Here is an 18,756-nt window from a genome sequence, read left to right as displayed (position 1 = left end):
ATATACTATTATCCAGTTAATTTAATGTGTGCAATAGGCTATTCGTGATATTTAGTTTAGACATTAGAATGGTGATCCGTTATCAGTACTCAGTATTTGTTTTTTGTGTATTTTCCCGTAAATTTATAATGCATGCAGTAACTGATTTCAAAGAGATAGCGGATAGTATCTTGATATCGAAAGACGGCTCCTTAATGACGGTAGAACTATTCTTCTGCGGACACCGTGCATCCAAAACAACTGGACAAAATAAGCAACCCCAGTTCAGAACTTACTGACCGATCGCTTACTTTTCCCCGTAATATTATTTTTTATTGCCGCTGTTTATTTATTGTAAACGCAGCTGAGTTCATTGTTAGAGAGCTTGTGAGCTGACGTCAGCTGGGTTCCTCGTAGTGAAGCGGAGCTGAATAACCGCGGAGAGGAGAGTCCTCCTTCAATCTGCGGCTCCTAACTAACGCACTCACTCACGCCGAGACTCAATTACTGCCCTCTCCCCTGCGTTATTATCTCCGGCAACCGGCCTCCAACCACAGCGTCACATCTACAAGGAAAAGGAAGAGCAGATATTTAAAATAACACTTGGGACAAAACAAGTAAAAAGGGAATACGCACAAGTGTCCAAACTAAGGTAAGTTGTGATTTGTTTAAAAGCGAGTAGTTAAGGTTTGCTAGCTAGCCGACTAGCTCGCTAGCGACGTGTGGTTAAAGGATTTCAGTCATTTCAACAGAGATACAACACAAGCTAGCATGCTATATTTATTATGCTAGCCCACTCGATACCTAGCCCAAGCTAGTTTCTCATGGTCTCTTGGTGTGCAGGTTGATTAAAAAAAAGAAAGAAAAAAACTTGTCAAAAGAATGAGACGATCGTAAGCACATCGATTGCTGTACAGTTTGTGTTTTTGTGACACACCACACATTAAATGATCAACTTTAACGTTTGGATCAGGTCGGTTTTGTTGTCGCTTTTTGATCAAGCTGGTGGCCATAGCCTAAGACTTGAGCTTTGAGTGCATGCGAATCGTGTCTTTGTGCTCTCACCGTGTGCTTTCAAAAAAAAAACTGTTTCAAGTGTTAGTCGTAAACTCTAAACAGTTTCAAGAGTTCCTGCGATTCAGTTTTGCTCTTTATTTATTTAAACATAGAAATGGTTTGTTGTTAGTTAAACGAGTCTCAGGAGTCAGTGAAAGGTAGCCGGCTAGCTGGATAGCTAAGGGAACCTTGAACAGAGTAGCGAGCTAGCCAGCTACCTTATGGTCTGTCTCAGAAATGATGGCACACAAAAATCTAACAGCTCTTCATTGACAAATTCACATTTCTTAACCATAAATGATACATTTTATAGTTAAGCGTTTCTTTGGTGTTTTAGTTGTGTTTTTAAGTCGGTGTTTTTTCTTACGTTGGAGGAAATCCCCTCGCTTTAGAGAGTCCGCTGTGTGAGTTAGAGCCTGTCTTTTTCTCTTATCTTTTGTTGCTTCCTTATTAAGCGAGGCAGCTGCAGCCCGGCTGAGTTGTTGAAATTTATCCCTTTGTGTATATTACAATATCCTCCATTTTTTCTGCCCTCTAAACAACAAGCGCCTCGCCATCTTGGGCATTTGGAATGCCCTTATCTTTTTCCTACTTTTGCAAGAAACGAACCCCCATGCTTCTTGAAGACAGAAAGTTACGAAATGTTTCAGGGGGAGACGGTGACGTCATGTGAAGTTTAAGCAAAAATATATTCGTGTATGCGTATCGCATTTTTATGAATGCTGTCTTTCCAAAGTGTGAATGCATATTAAAGTTGACCATTGCAGTACGCGTCTAGCTAATTAAATTATAAGGGACATTTGTTGGGGCGATATGTGAGGAGTATTACCGTCATTGTAATTTGGGCTGGATGACAGGTGGGAGACAGAGACCCCAAGAACATGTTGCCAGCGGTTATGTTATTCAGGAAACAAGCTGTAGTATGTCACGATGGACTGGATTTATGTGTACATATACAGTAATTAGTGAATCGTTATCTTGACACATACATGAAAATATGATATTTTTGTTGAATTTTCGGCGATTAGCACCTGAAACATTCATTTATTATTGTGATATTTCACCATTTACCTCACTTTTAGGGGAGATCTTTTAATGAGCCTTTAGATATATTTGAGTGGTTAATGTACGACCTGTATGACGGGATTATTAAATTGAAAATGAAAGCACATTGAATAGAATTGGTTCTGTATCGATTAAAGTTAATGTGGGGAATGAGTATTACGTCTCGCATTCCTAATAAAAACGGTGATTTAAAACGGTTTCAGCATTAAGGCGTCTTCGGCAAGCAGTCGCATGCATTGTCAACAAGAAAGTGGGACACTTTTATTACGGAACATTATTCACATGTAAACGCATTTTATCAAGTTAATTGGAGGGGGGCGTTTCTGTTACAATCGTATATAAAGTTGCATATCAGTGTCGGTTCTGTACAGTGGGCTGTTTTAGTTTTTCCACCTGGGGGAACTGGTTTATTGTTAAAGACAGGTGAGAGACCTATTTCTCCGGTCTGCAGACGTGCAGGTGATTGCAGAGATGAAGAGATGTGCGATGTTGAGGTAGCAGATGGGGCCTGTTCAATTCCACGGACCGCATGAGCAAAACGATCGAACTCCCCGACGAGATGGGGTCGCAGTGGAACATCTTATTCTCTCCGGCTTGCATCTGGTGCCGAACCAGAAGTGGTGTGAAGCCTGACATTGAAGTCATTATTTGTCAGCACCACTTTAGGCCTGAAGTGCAGCCCACCCTTGAGTTCATTAATGCGATCGTATTTCAGAGTTGGTCATGTGTTGATCTAACCAAGGCACACAAGTTCAGGATCACGGATCTTGCTTTTTTGCAAGTACTTTGATATTGTTGCTCTCTCACCCCTTTGTGGTAGCAATATGATGGCAGACTGATGTGACAGCATACCAGCCATACCTTATCTTGGTCTTTTTAATCTGATGGTTTGGTGGTCTTTGTAGTGTGCCAGACAGCATCAGTGCCCACCCCCCACCCCCCACCTACCAAATTAATTTTGTAATTTTCTTGTCAGTATGTTTGTTTATTCCTGACAGCAAAGCAGCTTTTAAAATGCACCAGTAAAGTGTGGATTTGTTTTTCTTCTGAAGGCAAACCTCAAACGAGGAGCGGTGTCTTTGTCAGTATTTGCTGAAGCATACGAGACGTTCTACACCAAATGGGTAGTTCTCTTCTCAAAACTTTGCAAAACGTGACTTGGCTTCCAGGCATTACTGGCAGCAAAGTTTAATAAGACCAGTATTTCAAGCAGGATCAGGGCTTCAGGGTATCACTACAGCCCGAATAAGCGCAGAGGTTGAACTTTGAGGCTCTTGTAATGAAAATAGCCATGACCCGACAGAGATCTCACTGCCAGTTGGCAGCTCCTCTGAAGAGAGCCCTGTGTAGCCAGGCACCCGGACGTTTGCAGGATATTGTGTTCATTCCTCTGACAACGAACAGGCGAAAAAGCAGCAGCAGCAGCGGCATCGTTTTAGCGGAGTGCCGCTAATCGAGATGCTGATGGCCCCACCTCCCTCCTCTTTGTTAGGATATTTACTGCAAAGCTGAAATGGAAAAGGAGCAGATGTTTCGCCCAACATCCTGATGTGCGGCTTTTCTGTGGGGACTGCATTCCTCTCATCTTTCTGATACGAGGACCTGACAGCTGCTGGATCTCCCGGAGCCAGGAAGAGGCCATTACCAGTATCAGCTAAATGAAACAGCACCAGCCTCTCTCCGTTTCAGCTGCTGTTCTGTTGGTGCTTTTCTTTCTGGCTCGGTTGGAAACACAGAGAGGCCTTAGATGAGCGTGTGCTGTGTTATCTCACTTGCTTCTAAGGCCACGCATCTGTTGGGGCTTGTTTTTGATGTTGTTTTTGAAAAGGAATTGTGCAGCGCTTTCTCGACCACATCGAAACCCGGAGATGACTTCATTCCCAGCTAAGAAACCCCCTTTAAAAGCTCTTGTGTGGAGACGTTATTTTTTTCCAGTCATGAACACAGTGCTTTTTGCAGGATGTTGATTTCTTGTTTTGTACAGAAGGAGAGAAAAATGTCTTCCGCTTGACTTGAGCATTCAGGGATTAAACATAGACATGCTTAAACCCCATTTGCATGTCTACCAGTGTTGCACCAAACCGTTGCCATTGACTAAGCTGATTAAGAGAAATGAGGATTTGGAGACCTTGCGTCTAAGGATGCTGAAACCGATGAAACAAGGACAGATTTTGCACAGACGATCCCATATGTACACTAGATTGTGGTGTAATCCTTCATTTGAATTGGGGTTAAGATAGGTGTGTGTCTATGCAGTGATTTTTTTCATGTTTAAAATGAAAAGGATTTGAGGATTTTTTTTTAGCCTGTTCAGCCTTTTGCTGCACATAGACAAATTATAAAGCTACCAGCAAGTTTTTGAGTGCTTGGCTGGTTCTTCCTTTTGTTTTTAATATGTAGGCCTAAATGTTGCCTTGCTGTTCAATGTAGGCTTCAAACGGTTGAACAACAGTTTTCTCAAGAGCAAAGGATGGAAAATATCTAATTAATTCTGAAGAAGATTATTTCCATTATATAGTGGGCAGTGATAAAGAGACACAGCTTTTTAAAAAATTTGACCAAGACGAAACACTGGCATAATTTTATGTTGATGAGATTGGAGGGAAGAAGCACTGGACGGTTATACACTACTTACAGTGTTAGATCCTCACCTGCAGCTAGATGACACATATTTATTCACAACAGTTTCAATTCTTAACCAATCTTGATTAGACGGTCTCCATCCAAGGGGAGCCTCACTGTGATAACTTCTTATGTGAAGTAATTGCTTTTGGTGTTTTTCTTCCGTATTTAATTAGCAAAAATTCTAATTTTTCGACAAACACTACCACAGACTAACACATACTAACAAGTCTTTATCCAACTTGGCCCTGAGATGATTTTTTTTTTTTTTTTTTGCTCAGGAAGCTGGCGATTGTTCTAAATTAATACTATACCTTTGTTACATTTGTATATTTTAGAAGCCTGCATTCTGTGTTGTTTGAAGTTTTGACAGAGATTTTTTGTGCGTTTGAGTTATCAGATGCTTTAATAGGAGAGTAATATTTTTTGGCCTGTTGCTTGTATGATCACATTGACGGAGCTGTGTTGCAAGCTTTTGCCTTTGGAGTAAAATCTGGCAGACTGTCACAGAGCTGCAACCAGCTGATACCTACAGCTTCCACAGATGGGTCATGATGTTGGACCCCCAAAATTGCTTGGCGTCAGATATTGCACATTCATTAAAGCATATATGTGTTTTAGATGTTGGTATCCAGCTTTTATCCTATAGATGAACAATAAATAAGCATTTAAAATTTCTGTTAAATAGTAGAAATACGTATGCTCAATACTGCAGGTTACACTGGTTTGGTTCCTTACCTAGTAATAATAGAAATGGGGTAGTTGTTAGTTTCCTGATAATTTGTTGATCTGTTTAATGGCAAACATGTCAGAAACAGCTTTTCAAAGGCTTTGAATTTATTAAACCCAAAAATGGTTTGTAATTTATGAAAGTAAAACCACAGTACACATGTATTTCATTGTCACTGTCATATGGATGATCAAAATAACAAATTAATTTAATCGATCATGTTGTATCTGATGAGCCTGAATCTTCTACATATTTAAAAGTATGCACATGATAATGTTAAAAGATGTTTTGTTGTAGTTGCATGTCTGCAAATAAGGTTCCATTGTGATGATCCAGTAGCATCATGAAACTAACACTCGTCAGTCTTTTTGCCGATAGTTATCCAATTCCCTTTGATGTGTGAACGTTGTGCACATATCTGAGTGCTCCTTGCTCTAAGTGATCATAAGAAAAGCAAACTGGCGAGAATTGTCTCTGGTGGTGTTCGGTTTTCATGGTTTCAACCTTTCTCCCTGAAGCCACTGGCATGTTTGGTATTGGCAGAGCAGTGAATTTATACTTTGAGGAGTCCAGTGCAACGGGGAGCGTGATTATTGGTAATAAAATAAAAAAACCTTGCATATTTGTTATTCCGTTGGCCTCACAGTGGGATCTTTTGGCTGAGAATTTTACCCAGTTTACAGCAGTCAGGAGACATAAGTAACTGGGGTCCAGGTCAGTTTCTCAGCTCAGGGAGACCTGCAAAGACCATCAGCCGAAACGCTGTTCTGCAACTGTGGCAGAAAGAAAAAAAAAGAACTGGGCAGAAGCTCCAACAGGATTGGCTGAGGGTTTCTGAAGCACGTGGTCTTCTAGAAAGGAGCTCACTCAAATCGCGTCCTGCACATTAATTGTTTGTTTATGGCGTTGAGTGCATTTGTCCACGTGAACGTTTCCTTTGGCGGCACTTTCGCCTCGGACGAGGCGGGATAGAATCGATTTATCTCCGAAAGTAGGCTAGTTGATGATAATGAACTGTTGCGTGCAGAGTAAGTGAAAGTCCGTAATAAAGCATTGCTCATCGCGAGGCCCATCATTTGAATGGCTCCGGCAGAAACTGAGGTGAAATAAATCAGATTAATCTCAATGTGTTCAGCGTGTATCCACGTAGCTGCCAATGAATCAAGCAGTAACCAGATACCCAGCTAGAAGGTCACTGAGTTTGCCTCATATTTATTCACAGCTCGCGTCCTTGAGAATTGTCTCCGGAAAAAAACGGAACAATAAAATATTGCTACAAATCACAGGCTTGTAGGGCGAGCTATTTAACATGATCAAAAATAGCGGCCTGGCATCGGAGTGCGTGGAGTATTCAATGCTGTTATTAAAATATTGCTTCAAAAGCGTATTTAAATGCTCCCAGCCCCAGTGGCCTGATTAATACAGGTTACTCTGAACAAGTGTTTTCATTCCCTGAATATAGCCTATATAATCTTGTTACACATATAATTGTTTGTAGTTTTGATGTTGTAATTATTTTATATAGTTTATAATTACATAAATGGGGACTGTGCATTTATCAACATAACATGTTGCTGAATATAGATCGATGTCAGCAAAAGTACAGTAATTTGATGGAAACAAGGCACTTGTTTTTATCAAATTTCACAGGCTTACATCAGTCACACTCTTAGAGTCACCAAAGTTATTTAAATCAAACCTTTTTTTAATTTTTTTTTTTTTAAAGTGTCGGCCAAAGACGTGTGTTTTTGAAGAGAGTGAAATACCATGACTGTAACTCTGACACCGCCCCAGGTTCTTTGTTTACATAAAATATAAATAAACAGAGGAAGGCCAGCGTATGACATCGTTCCTCTGGGTGCCTTTTTTCAGCATGCTTTTGTCCAGAAGGCTTCTTCCTTTTTGTCATTTACAAAGAGAATTTCAGAGAGAGAAAGAACTCAAGGTTATTTTCATACAGGATGTCACGGTATTGTTTTTATCTGGGAAGGGTGAAAAGGTTTTTTTTTTTCTTTTTGAGTGGAGGATCACTTCATTTTTAAATTTGTGGAGGGCATTAATGATTCTTTTTTCGGGACTACAGCACTTGTTTGAATGAACCACCATACAGAAATCTTGAACCTGCTGCTGTTGAATAGGAGTGGAATAGTGCTTTTTTTTCCCTCCTCTGGATGAGTTTTTCGGGTCTTTTTAAGAAGCATGCGCCAGACCTCGTAGGTAATTGTGGACGCTGTTCTGATGGAAGCTGGGCAATAATTATGTTTACACCCTTTTTCTCTCTCTCTCTCTCTCTTTTTGCTGGTTTCTCCCTCCCCTTCCCTACCCTTTTTCCTCTAGCATGCACTCATTAATCAAAGACGCTGCTCTCCTGCTGTGGGCCAAGAGGTTCATCAAATTGGCAGCCGGTTCACTGTATAGAACAGAAATCCAGGGCTCTTAATGCACAGACATAAATAAATCTGAGGTCTTTGAATGCAAACCCTGGAGGTTAATACTGTATAATTCAATGTCCTCCCTTTGTTTTTTAAAGATTGATGTTTTTAAACGTGAAGAGGTTGATGCGATTCCCTTAGTGGGTCAGCATTGACACTCCCTGATTGGCTGAGCTGCCGGAGTATTAGGGTGGAGGTTTTAATAGGAGTACGCTGCGAGAGATTGGATTTTTTTTTCCTCCCTCCCTCATCCCCTGCTCGGTCTGTTTTTTCTTCCTCTTGGAAGATGATTGTCATGTTGCCTGTGTTGGAACAGGAACGCTCCAATGGCTAAGCACCCCCGCTGCGTTAATGGGGGCTGATGTTTGAAATGCCAGTAGTTTTGGCCTGTTTGTTCTGGTGGTTACCGCTATTTGCATCTTTAACCGAAACAGCGAAGGGGGCCAGCGACACAAGTAAATGACTGAGATTTTTGGAGGGGGTGTAACTTTAGGGCGTGGCATGCTTGGACGGGCTGAATATTCATGATGTGAGGGTGTGTGTGTGTGTGTGTGTGTGTGTGTGTGTGTGTGTGTTAGGGGGGGGGGGGGGGGGGGGGGCTGGAAGGACCCCGGCACTCAGTTGCCATTATAAACCATTCCGCTCACACACAGAGAGCAGGCTTCTGCATGCTCCCTCATATGTATTGATCTCCTTCCTGCATTTGAAATCTGGTCACTGCTGCCACAAAGGCTTTTCATTTTAGCTGCGCTAGCAGCCCACTGCGACCACAATTTTAAATATTTAATTTTAGCCGAACGCTGTGTGAAATGACAAGGAAGAGGGGGTGGGGGTGGGGAAAAAAAAAAGACCAGGCGAGAATTGGGTCCATTTAGGAATATGTGTGGGTCAGCAAAAGCCATAAATCTGCCTCATCACGCCTCCTTTATTTAAAGCGCTGTGTGCTGCCTGTGTGGGTCTCACAGAGGAATCCATGCAGAAGTGTGGCTCCCAGTGCCTGGGTGCTGCCGACAGCTGTCCTCTGGCATTGCTGAAACAGGCGTGGTTTGTTCTTTTGAAGAACATTTTGATGGTACTCTAAACGCAAATGTGTAGCAAACCAACAGTGAAAATGATGGATGACAAGCAGTTCACATGTTTATACTCATTTTTCTTTGGTTGCTGAATGGAAAAAAATGGGTGCAAAAAAACATCTGCATCTTCATGAGTAGGACAGAACTAACCCATTTCAACCTGGTTCTGTGAGTGAGGGGTTTCATGAGTGACGGGCTCTGTGGGTGAGGAGTTCTGCTTGAAAGGGGATTTCTTCCCCTTCAGTTCCACCTTGCTCAAACCAGAGTAAACTAACTTGAGTTTTATTGGATTATCCCACCCAGTGCTAGCTCTTTTTAGCTGTGCATTTTAAAAAGCATCCGCAGCTCTGTGGGAGTGGATTATTCAGAGTAATCCACACGACCACAGACAAACTCCGCACCATGCTGTTGGAGTTCGGTGGATTATTTTCTCCTAATGTGACCAGACGTTCCCTCATCCCAACAGGTTTTTTGTCTTTTGCTAATTAGGCCTGTAGTCTAAGTCTGCTGAGGCAAAGGGCTAGTTTCAGATTGCAGTTCAGACCTGTTTGTTAACACAAAGCCGAGAGAAACCTCTGTATGGCTAGGATGCATTTATTTTTATGAAGTCAGTATAGTGATTATTATAAAATGAAATTCCTTCTATTAACAGTTTTCTCTGCCACTTGTTTTTTTTTAATAGTATTTGAATACATTTTTGCGTAAGGTGTGGGGTTGTGCTGTTTGATGTGAGTGAGAATACTTGCGCATTAAAATGCTTGTGTTCTTTCTCATCAACACTAACCTGTAGAACTCAGGAATGTAAGAAAATAAGATTATTCATCGATATTGTCTGTTTTCCTGGGGTCAAACGTATATTTTTTGCAGTTAGTCATTATTTAGTCAGGAACAAGTGGAGTGTTGTACAGTAGTTGGGGGGCGAGGGGGCTTGATCTGAACGGGGCTTGATCTGAATTTAATCTCGGAACGCCATACTGTGGCACTCAAATATTACCCTGGATGATTTGAAATGCACATAACCAGTTGCTGCTGTGTTGAAGGGCGTTTGTGTGGGAAGGCGAATGGTTGCAGTTAAATTCTGAAGCGGCTCTTTCGGCAGACACGGTCCTTACCGCGGCCCTTTGGTGGTTTCAGCGGGGAGCTGCGCGATGCCTCAGTGCATCACAGGTCCTGGAGGAAGCAGGAAGAGGCCGGAGTGCAGATCCCTCCCCTGGCGTACCTGTTATTTACTGCTCATTACCGGGCCTGGCTTTCTCTGCAGGCAGACGCGCTTTATTGTCTTTTTCTGTGAATGATGACAACGGAAGACAGCTGCAACATGAGACGAGCAGGCCCGGGCCGCGGCTCGTAGAGCTGCCGGGAGCGGCCGCTGTCGCAGGCCTGGGGAGCGACCTTTCTCCCTGTTAGCGCTGTGTGACGTGACTCCATATAGCCTAGCAGAAAACAGTATCCTCCCTCAGCCAGCGGGCTCGCAGCGTTGTGCCGTAGGTACTGTGATCTAGTGACTGTGTGACGTGTGGTAGTGAATGTAATTGGCATCCCTTAGTTTCTAGGCTGTCTAGGTTAGCACGAGTTAACTTGTGGTTGTGATTGAATAGTATTTTGCTCGTGTTCGCTGGTCTGGGAGTGTTGATAACCTGGTCTGACACTGTTGCTCATTTAACTTGGCTGGATACACTTCTCTTTTGCTGGAAGCCGCCCTTCATAGAAGCATCTGCTAAATGAATGTAATGTAATGTAATGTACACGGCATGCACTATGTGAGGTGTAAGCGTTCTTCGCACATTGTTGAGGTTGTTATTGCCATGCGAGTAGCATGTGTGTAGACATATCCTCGCCTCCTCCAGGCTGTGGCAAATCCTCTGTGTAATCCAAATATTTAGAGCTAATTTAAGATCGCAGCAGAGGCAGCGGCGTCTTTTCGGAAACAAAACATTCCCTCCGAATGACATCCCGACACAATGGGATATAAAAAGCCCTGCGTCGGTCACCTGTCACAACATCACACGGGTGGATTCGATAAGCCGTGGTCTTCTCTGGCTTACTGATGGAGATTGGAGATTTGCGGAATGGAAGCGGAGGCTCTGAATGCTTCAAACAGGAATCAAGACCGTTTTTTCATTTCTTGGGTTCTCTCAATTTCTCTCGAAGGACAAGATATGACAAGATTAAAAATGAAAAAAGAGACATTGAGAGGGCTTTAATCCATCAGCAGCTAAGCACGTGAAAACCTACTGGGTCAGGGAAAAACCAGTTAGAAACGAACGCGATTGTCACTGTGCGAAAGCCATAATGACCGTGTTATGGGGCCAGGGAAATTCCACCTTTTAGATTTATAAAAGGCCTGAGCCGTCAGAGCCCTGTCCTCTGTGATGAGAGATTTTGATTCCCAGTGCCGAGGCTAACCCACCACTTCAGCACCATTAGGGTGGAGGCGTTTGTCTTTGTGCCGTTACAGTTCAGCTGGAGAGAAAAGGCAGAAAGGCATCCTCAGGCCCCACCTGGGTTGCATCTCGTGATTATCAGTCTTTTTTTTTCCCCCTTCTGTCTTTTTGAAATGCTGGTGCCGTGACCTGTGTTTCCATCTGATGGAAGTCTGTTGTTTTATTCAATAGATGTGCGCATCCCAGCATCCCTTTCCCGTGAACTCTGACCTCTTCCACTGTCACTCAGTGCTGTTACACTGAGATCTCTCCACAATTCAAATTTTAATCCACATACGTATTCCACAGTTCGACAGTCCTGTCAAACACAAAACTCAGGCTATTTATTTAAACTCGACGATAATGCAAATCGGGCCCATACTGTGTAAATATTTGCCGTTGTGGTTTGATGCCAACACAGAAAACACTCAGTGATAAAGCTGTTTATGCCATATTCTCCAATGATTCATTTTCGTCTCCCTCTCTCAGATGTCTTTGTCATCTGGACTTTGTTTCCGTGAGCTTCAAGCCGTAAAGAAAAACACAATGACTTGGTTTTGGCAGATTAATTTTTTCCCGGTTTCCCTAACAGACACATTGTGAAACAGTGGCTCTGCGGTATGTAAACAGAGGCTCCTGATGGATTTTATACTGAGGTAATCAGATGACAAAAGGGGGCTGCAGTCTCTGGTCACGTGACGTTCAGACGTTTACGAGTGGATTGGTGGAGGAGCCGAGGTAACAAGCTCGTTTCTCCAGTTATCGTGTGAATGATACCCTTCCTTAAGGTGAGTGAAAAGGGAGACACTCCTCAGATGCTGTGTTGGCCTGAAGCCATTTTGCAGGATGTGTGAGTGAGGCTTGAGAAAGTGAAGGTGGTGGCGGACACAGGAGTGTGGGAGATGAGGCTCCTCCTGTGATCTTTTTCACCGAAACGACAGCCAGAACATAAGCGTGAACATGAGATGGTCCATAGAGGATCCAAACATAAGCACAAGGTTTACACAAAACTATATCAGCATATGCAGCTATAACAGGCAATTCCAAATGAGCAGGGAAGGCTTGAGCTAGCCCTGAGAGAGGATCATTGGGCAGGATTTCAGACCATGCTGGCAGATTGAATTGTTTCTCACCTGAGGGTAATACAGCGCTGGTGCTGACCTGCACAGACACTATTGAGTTAAACAGCACCAGGTTTTAGGGACCATGTGAAGTAAGAGTTGCAGGTGTATTAGGGTAAGTTTCACTGAACTAGTCTGTGTCACGCTCTTCAGGTGTCAAAAGAGGTACAGCTAAGCACATCCTGTTAGCTGTTCCAGCTGTGCCTCATTTTCTCAGTATTTCCAAACCAAACAGCATACTCAAAGGCTCATACTAAACAGTCATTATTTGAATGTGTAACCTTGGGAACTCAAATTGATGAGTTAATCTCACTTTGAAACACCTGTCCCATTCTATTTCCCTTTATAATAATGAACTAACTAACTGTTGTTCTGTTGACTAACAGAACATTTTTTTCATGCATTGTTGACTAAGCTAAGAAAAGGCACAGGAGTCCTCACAGTGTGTATCAATTACTTGATAAATTGAGTTATTTGATAAGACAGTTGTTTTACTTTTAACAATTTTTTATTAAACAGCTGTCAAAATATTTGTTGTGCAGATTCCTTTTTAAATACCACATACCACATTCCCGAAAGGTACTTAAAACTTCACAAACGAAGTCATATTGCATCTTATTAAATCACACAATTCAGAGTCACATTTGTGCCGTTTGCCTTCAGCTGAAACCTCAAAGCAGATAGCGAGTGAAATGCATTGTGGGTCGTGGCCTCTGTGTCTGCTGTCAGAGCCTTGTTTGAGTGGCCTCGACCTTGGCTTTGTTGTCCTCTTCGCATGAAAGTAAATTATCTGACTATGGGGTGTAATCAGCACGGTGCAAGAAGTGTTTAGTTTGTGCTGTTCGTCCTTAAGTGATTATCATTGTCATTTTGCGGTGGTGTATGGCTGCTGTCGCTGTTGCCGTAATTATGCGTGGTAATTCGGACGCAGGTAATGTATGTATTCCTGGGCTCCTAATGATACTGCAGTTGTCGTGGTGATGCAGTAGGTTGCCGGGATGCTGGGGTTTTGAGTGATGCATCGAGGCCGTGTCATACACGCATCTGAGCACCGATGCTGGCACGGCGTTCGTTAACCTTGCATTCCCGCTGAAACAAACCCAGATGCAAACTCGTAAGGCAGGTATTAGAGACTGGCTGCCTCGCTCAAAATGATGGCAGCAGCTCTGTAAACGTAGTTGTTTCTTGTTGTAAAAATTTTTTACATTTGTGGACAAAGTGAGAGATGAGGTCTCCCAGCATCTCACTCGGGAAAGATGTGACGGGAGTCCTCATATGGTGGGAGAAGCAGGATTGTAGTGTGGTGTCTTTGCCAGTGCGGGCTGTTGTGCCGTGTACTGTCTTTTTTTTTTTTTTTTTGGACAAAAATGTGGGTCTTGAGAAAGTGAACACCTGTCTTGAGAAATATTCTGCACTTTGGAACATTTCATCGATTAAACTCTTTAGCCCTATTTAACGCCTTTAATTTCAGTTGGTCTCGTGGATTAAAGTGTGTGAAACGGATGAGTTTCTCACCTACACACAGTATAACTCGTTGGTGTGTTGTTGGTTTGGTGCCTCAAGGTTTCTCTTAAAAGATCCGTTTTCAGCCATAACCAATCACAGTACAGAGTTCTTTGTTGGCCTTGGGAAAAAAAAGCCTAGTGGCGTGCTTTGCAAAAGAGCTGTGATCGATAATCTAGCTCCTACAGAAGTGTGACAGAATAATGCAAGGGGTGTTCTCATGGGGCTGTGTGCTTCGATTGGTTTAGGGCCAGCACCAAAATCCTCTGTGATTGGCTAGGGCCTGTAGCGACCACAGAGGATTAATGCTGTTGCGCTGTTGTGTCATATAAAGGTAGAGTCATAAATGTGTTTGACTTGAATTTTTGGAAAGCATGAAAACTTGATTATGGTGAGATGCATCAACCAGACATGCATTAGATGGTGTCACCACCTCATAAAAACACAAGCTACTTTAAATTTCATTAACTCTTACTCGGTATTATGCATACATGTATTGGTTTTAAACAGTTGTTTTTCAGTCCGATTTAAACACGTTTTAGCATCATTGGATGGAAGGAGGTGGTCTTAAACACAAATGGGGGGGAGGAAAGACACTTAAAAACACAGAGGAGGCAAAAAAAAAAACAAGTTGGCCATTTTGGAATGGGAAATTTTGGCTCTTTCCCTGGACGAGAAGTGGCTCATTGCTCAAATGTCGCATTGTGAGAAGCCACTTTTTGTTCAGTTTGATCTCCCCGACAGAATTGCAGCAGCTCTCGGAATGTCATTCCCTTCTGCAATAGATTGGGTATTCCCCCTCAGGGCCAGAGCTCTTCTGTATTAGCATTTTTATTCTATTTTTATGGAGCTTTCAGGGACGAATTATGGTGAATAAATAAATCAATAAAATAAAGCAATTAAGCTGACTGTTGTCTTCTTTTTCAGTTTGCAGGGCAGTGATGTCACAGATCTGAAGACACTCTTGAACAGTAAGTGTTCGGACTTATTGGATGTGTTTTAATCACGCCCTGCTGTTCTGCGTGGTTCACTGCCGCTACTCGAACCCTTGACCATTTGAGATCATGTCTCTGTATATACAGTAGTGTTTGCTGCCTGCTTACTTCATTCTAAAACTGTCTTATGATGTCACCCTTTTCCGATTTGAATACAAAATTGAGTCTTTTAATAGAGTGGGTTTAGACTGCAAAACAAATGTTTCTTTGAATCGCAAGGCTATTAATCCGTAATATTGCAATTAGTTTTTCTCACATGAAAAGTCAGCCTCAGAGCTACTGAAGTTACTGAAATTAGTGCTTTTTTTTCTTCATTTTCAGCCCTGTGTTTCTTTTTTGAGGGGGGAATTAATTATCCTCAACCAAAACTGAGTCGGTTAGGTTATAGTTTGAGCTTTTCTCTCTGTGTGTGTTTGTTTCTTCTGAATGTAGCCGTTTTACATACCGTTGATATCAGTGTTTGCACTGGTTAGTTTGCAGTGGGTGGCTGGTCCCCTGACAGCGTCAGAGGGAAGCTGAGATCACTGGCTCCAGTCCCGACAGAGAACATGACCTAAGTTTCTGCCATTACCACACGTTGTGAGCAGTGCTTGTCTGGACAACTTGCAGTGTCTTGCAAGTATGTAAAGTACATGTTTACTGAGTGCTGCCCTCAGATAGATTCTTCAGCTCTGGCGTCATGCAAATCTTACAGCCTTGTGGATTTGGAGTTACGTCAGCAGGGAGAATGACTGGAGCACGACCGGCTTTACTGATGGCAACATGCAAAGCATAGACAGGATAACCCGCAGAGCCGCTCACAGGCACGCACAAGAGACGTGTACTTAGTGAGTTCAGTCTAGCTGCAGCGCGTTGCATGTGGTCTTAAGTTTGAGTAACTCCCTTAAGCACGTAGCCTGTGATGATTTGTTTCTTTTTAAATTTAATTTTGTTTAACGTACAAGTTCGTCAGCAATGAGGATTTACTAAAAGTGTTGTAGAAACAATAAAGTCAATGAAACAATACAAAGTTTTTGAGTGGTTTGAGTTTAAGAACATTTGCGAATGTTGTGGTTAGATTGAGTAGATGCCTCAGTGTGTTAAGCAAATTGACTAAATGTATGTCTTTCCCCTTTGTATATCATGTGTTCTCAGAAGCAGTAACAATTACTGCACACGAATGTTAGTTTGTTTCTGGCCATTGAAGGGAGGTTTAAATAATTTGCCAGTGTTAGGAAAATGCAGAAGTGTGTGGTTAGGGTGAATTTGTTACTGAATTGGTCTCCCTAGTCATAGTTCCCCTGTGACATTTCATTTATGAACACTGTGATTGGCACATTGTGTTTCAATTCCAATATTGCGCAGTTCACAGGAATTTGGGCTGGGTCTGTGGTTTGTTCTGTGAGGTTACACTTCCCTGTGCTGGCAGAGAAGGACTCACTAAGCCTAAACCACACAGAAGGGAGAGAATCACATGGAAACAGCTGGGTTAGAGAGAAAGGACACCATTGACTAGGTCTGGGTGTGAACCTGATACTATTATTATTAGTTTAAAACAACTAAAATTGCCCTTTGATGTGGGAGCACCAGTCTGTGCATGTGAAAACGTGCATATTCGCATGGCGGTGTTTGTGTCCATTCCTTCAGAGAATTTAGGTGGCATACCTGGATGACATTGAAACAGCTACACTGCAGTTACACCTTGTTGTATTGTATGACGAGTGAAAAGGGTAAAAAGAGCATCTCAAGTTCCAGGAGGGACTTGCAGAATCTTCACGTATCGAATCTGGTTACTTGTGTTTACAAAACGGTTTAAAGGAACAGAAGGGCCGTGTCGCAGTCACGTTTTGGTATCGGCACATTTGAGCTGGAATAAACGCCCCTCGCTTTTTTTCGTGGGACGTTACAAGCCATCTGTGGCTAGATAAGATGTCACCAATAGCAGGGGACGGCCTGATGTTACTGCCCGAGGGATTGTGGGAAGGTCTGGGGTTCATTAGTATTCAGCACCAAGTCCTTCAGAGGAGATCCAGCCACTTCCAGCACAAATACATACTGTGCAGTAAACCTGTTTTAAGCTGCGGAGCCTTTCAGCTGAGGAGCCAGCAGCTTTAAGGTTGTTCTTATTTTTATTCAGGTTGCGTGTCAGTGAAATACGAAAACAGCAATAGAATGGTGTCACCTGACGCTTAAAAAAAGGCATTAGAAACATTTTAGACGTTTAAGTTCTTTTTCTGTGATGCAAGGAATGAAGGATTTTAGGTATTTACATTTACATTTACATTTATTTATTTAGCAGACGCTTTTATCCAAAGCGACTTACAAAAGTGCATACAGTATTAGATATGAAAGTGGGTTTTTTATTATTGCTACCACAAAATAGTCTCAAAACCTGTGTCTTTTGAATGATTGTACGTTGCCAGATGGAGTGATACGCGTTGCTTTTAGTGCAGTGTCGTTATTAGGGCCCGTCAGTGGTTGACCCTGCCAAAGGACAGGTCATGTCGTCCTCCGGGCACCTAGGAAACATCACCACTGCAGGAATAAGAGATGAGAATCCTGGCTAATCCAGCCCCTGCCCCGGAAGGCTGGGAGGCTTGGCGGTTTGGCGGTAACCTTCAGCAGGCCTGTGAGTGTGATTATCCCGGGGGCGTGTGTGGGAGAGGCCTGGCTGGGGACAGTATCGACCGATGCTCCGCTCTGAGATCGCCTTCCTGTGAAGGACAGCAAGTGATGCTTCTACAGCATATATTTTTCCAACCTCTTTATAAAAAAAAAGCTTTACGTCCTTCTGAAGGCTGACGGTGTGGCCTTTTTGACACGGTGTGTCCCTCAATCAGCTGCTGAGTGAGTGAGGGAGTGAGGGGGTGAGGGAGTGAGGGAGTGAGGGGGTGAGGGAGTGAGGGGGTGAGGGGGTGAGTGGGTGGGTGGGTGAGTGAGTGAGTGAGTGGGTGGGTGTGTAATCGGAAGACCCTTGCGTGCGGGTGGCTGCTGTCGTCCTGCCACAGCGTTTCAGAGCTTAATGAAAATGTCATTTTTACATTACGGAATGTTTCCCATAGTCATGGCACAGCGGAGGCGTTTGCGGGACAAGCTGCAGCTTCCTGATTACTTTTGTGATGCTGCCAAATCTGCATAAATAAAAACACCGAAAGAAGAACGCTCACTTCGCATATCTACACCTGTACAATTTACCTTCTCGAAAACGCTAAGCGAGAAACTGGGAAAGCCACGTGTGCCCTGGCCAGGAGAGAGCACGTGAGAGTCACTCAGGCAGCCGAACATGTGTACGGTGAAGGAGAGGACCGCGTCAGGGCTTGCGCAGGCAAATCAGATCCATCTTTCGGAATGCAATGGTTTAATGGCAAACACCTGGGCGCAGGGAAATGCGGGGAGGAAGGGTGCATGGCGAAAGGAGGCCGGGGAGGTGTCGGAGAGCAGGGTGGCTTCGGGTGGTGTTGCGTCAGCGCCGCAGTGCTGTCTTTCCGACAGGCTGTCAGTGGCAGGACTAAGCCTGCTATCTGCTCAGAGGCAGGGGTTGCGTGCCGAGGGGGTTAACAGGGTAACTCAAGCGTATTAAAACAAAAAAAGGACTTAATGCGTTTCTCACACTACACGGAGCCAGACTGTTTCGTTTCTGACAAGTAATGGAAAACTAGAAACCCCATGCAAACCTGACACTTACTGGAAAGTCTGTTTGTGTTTGGATGGTTTCTCAAAAAAAAGGTTGCAAGATATACTTAAGTTCAAGGAAGGTGTAAATGGCTTGCATGAGCGG

At 43.2% G+C, this 18,756-nt stretch overlaps 1 protein-coding gene across 11 annotated transcripts in view; it reads left to right on the top strand.

Moving 5' to 3' along the window:
• The first annotated feature begins 420 nt into the window (after positions 1-420).
• The window catches only part of LOC118789307 (bromodomain adjacent to zinc finger domain protein 2B-like), an 80,130-nt gene continuing 61,794 nt past the window's right edge, over positions 421-18,756 (top strand). For all 11 annotated transcript variants that reach the window (XM_036545654.1, XM_036545663.1, XM_036545662.1 and 8 more), the window contains exons 1-2: positions 421-631; positions 14,932-14,975. The gene's annotated coding sequence lies outside the window, so the exon portion shown is untranslated. The remainder of the gene's footprint in view (positions 632-14,931; positions 14,976-18,756) is intronic.

Source organism: Megalops cyprinoides, chromosome 14 (assembly GCF_013368585.1).
Source record: "Megalops cyprinoides isolate fMegCyp1 chromosome 14, fMegCyp1.pri, whole genome shotgun sequence".
Classification (NCBI taxonomy): Eukaryota; Metazoa; Chordata; class Actinopteri; order Elopiformes; family Megalopidae; genus Megalops; species Megalops cyprinoides.
This window is presented reverse-complemented; position numbering and strand designations above follow the sequence as displayed.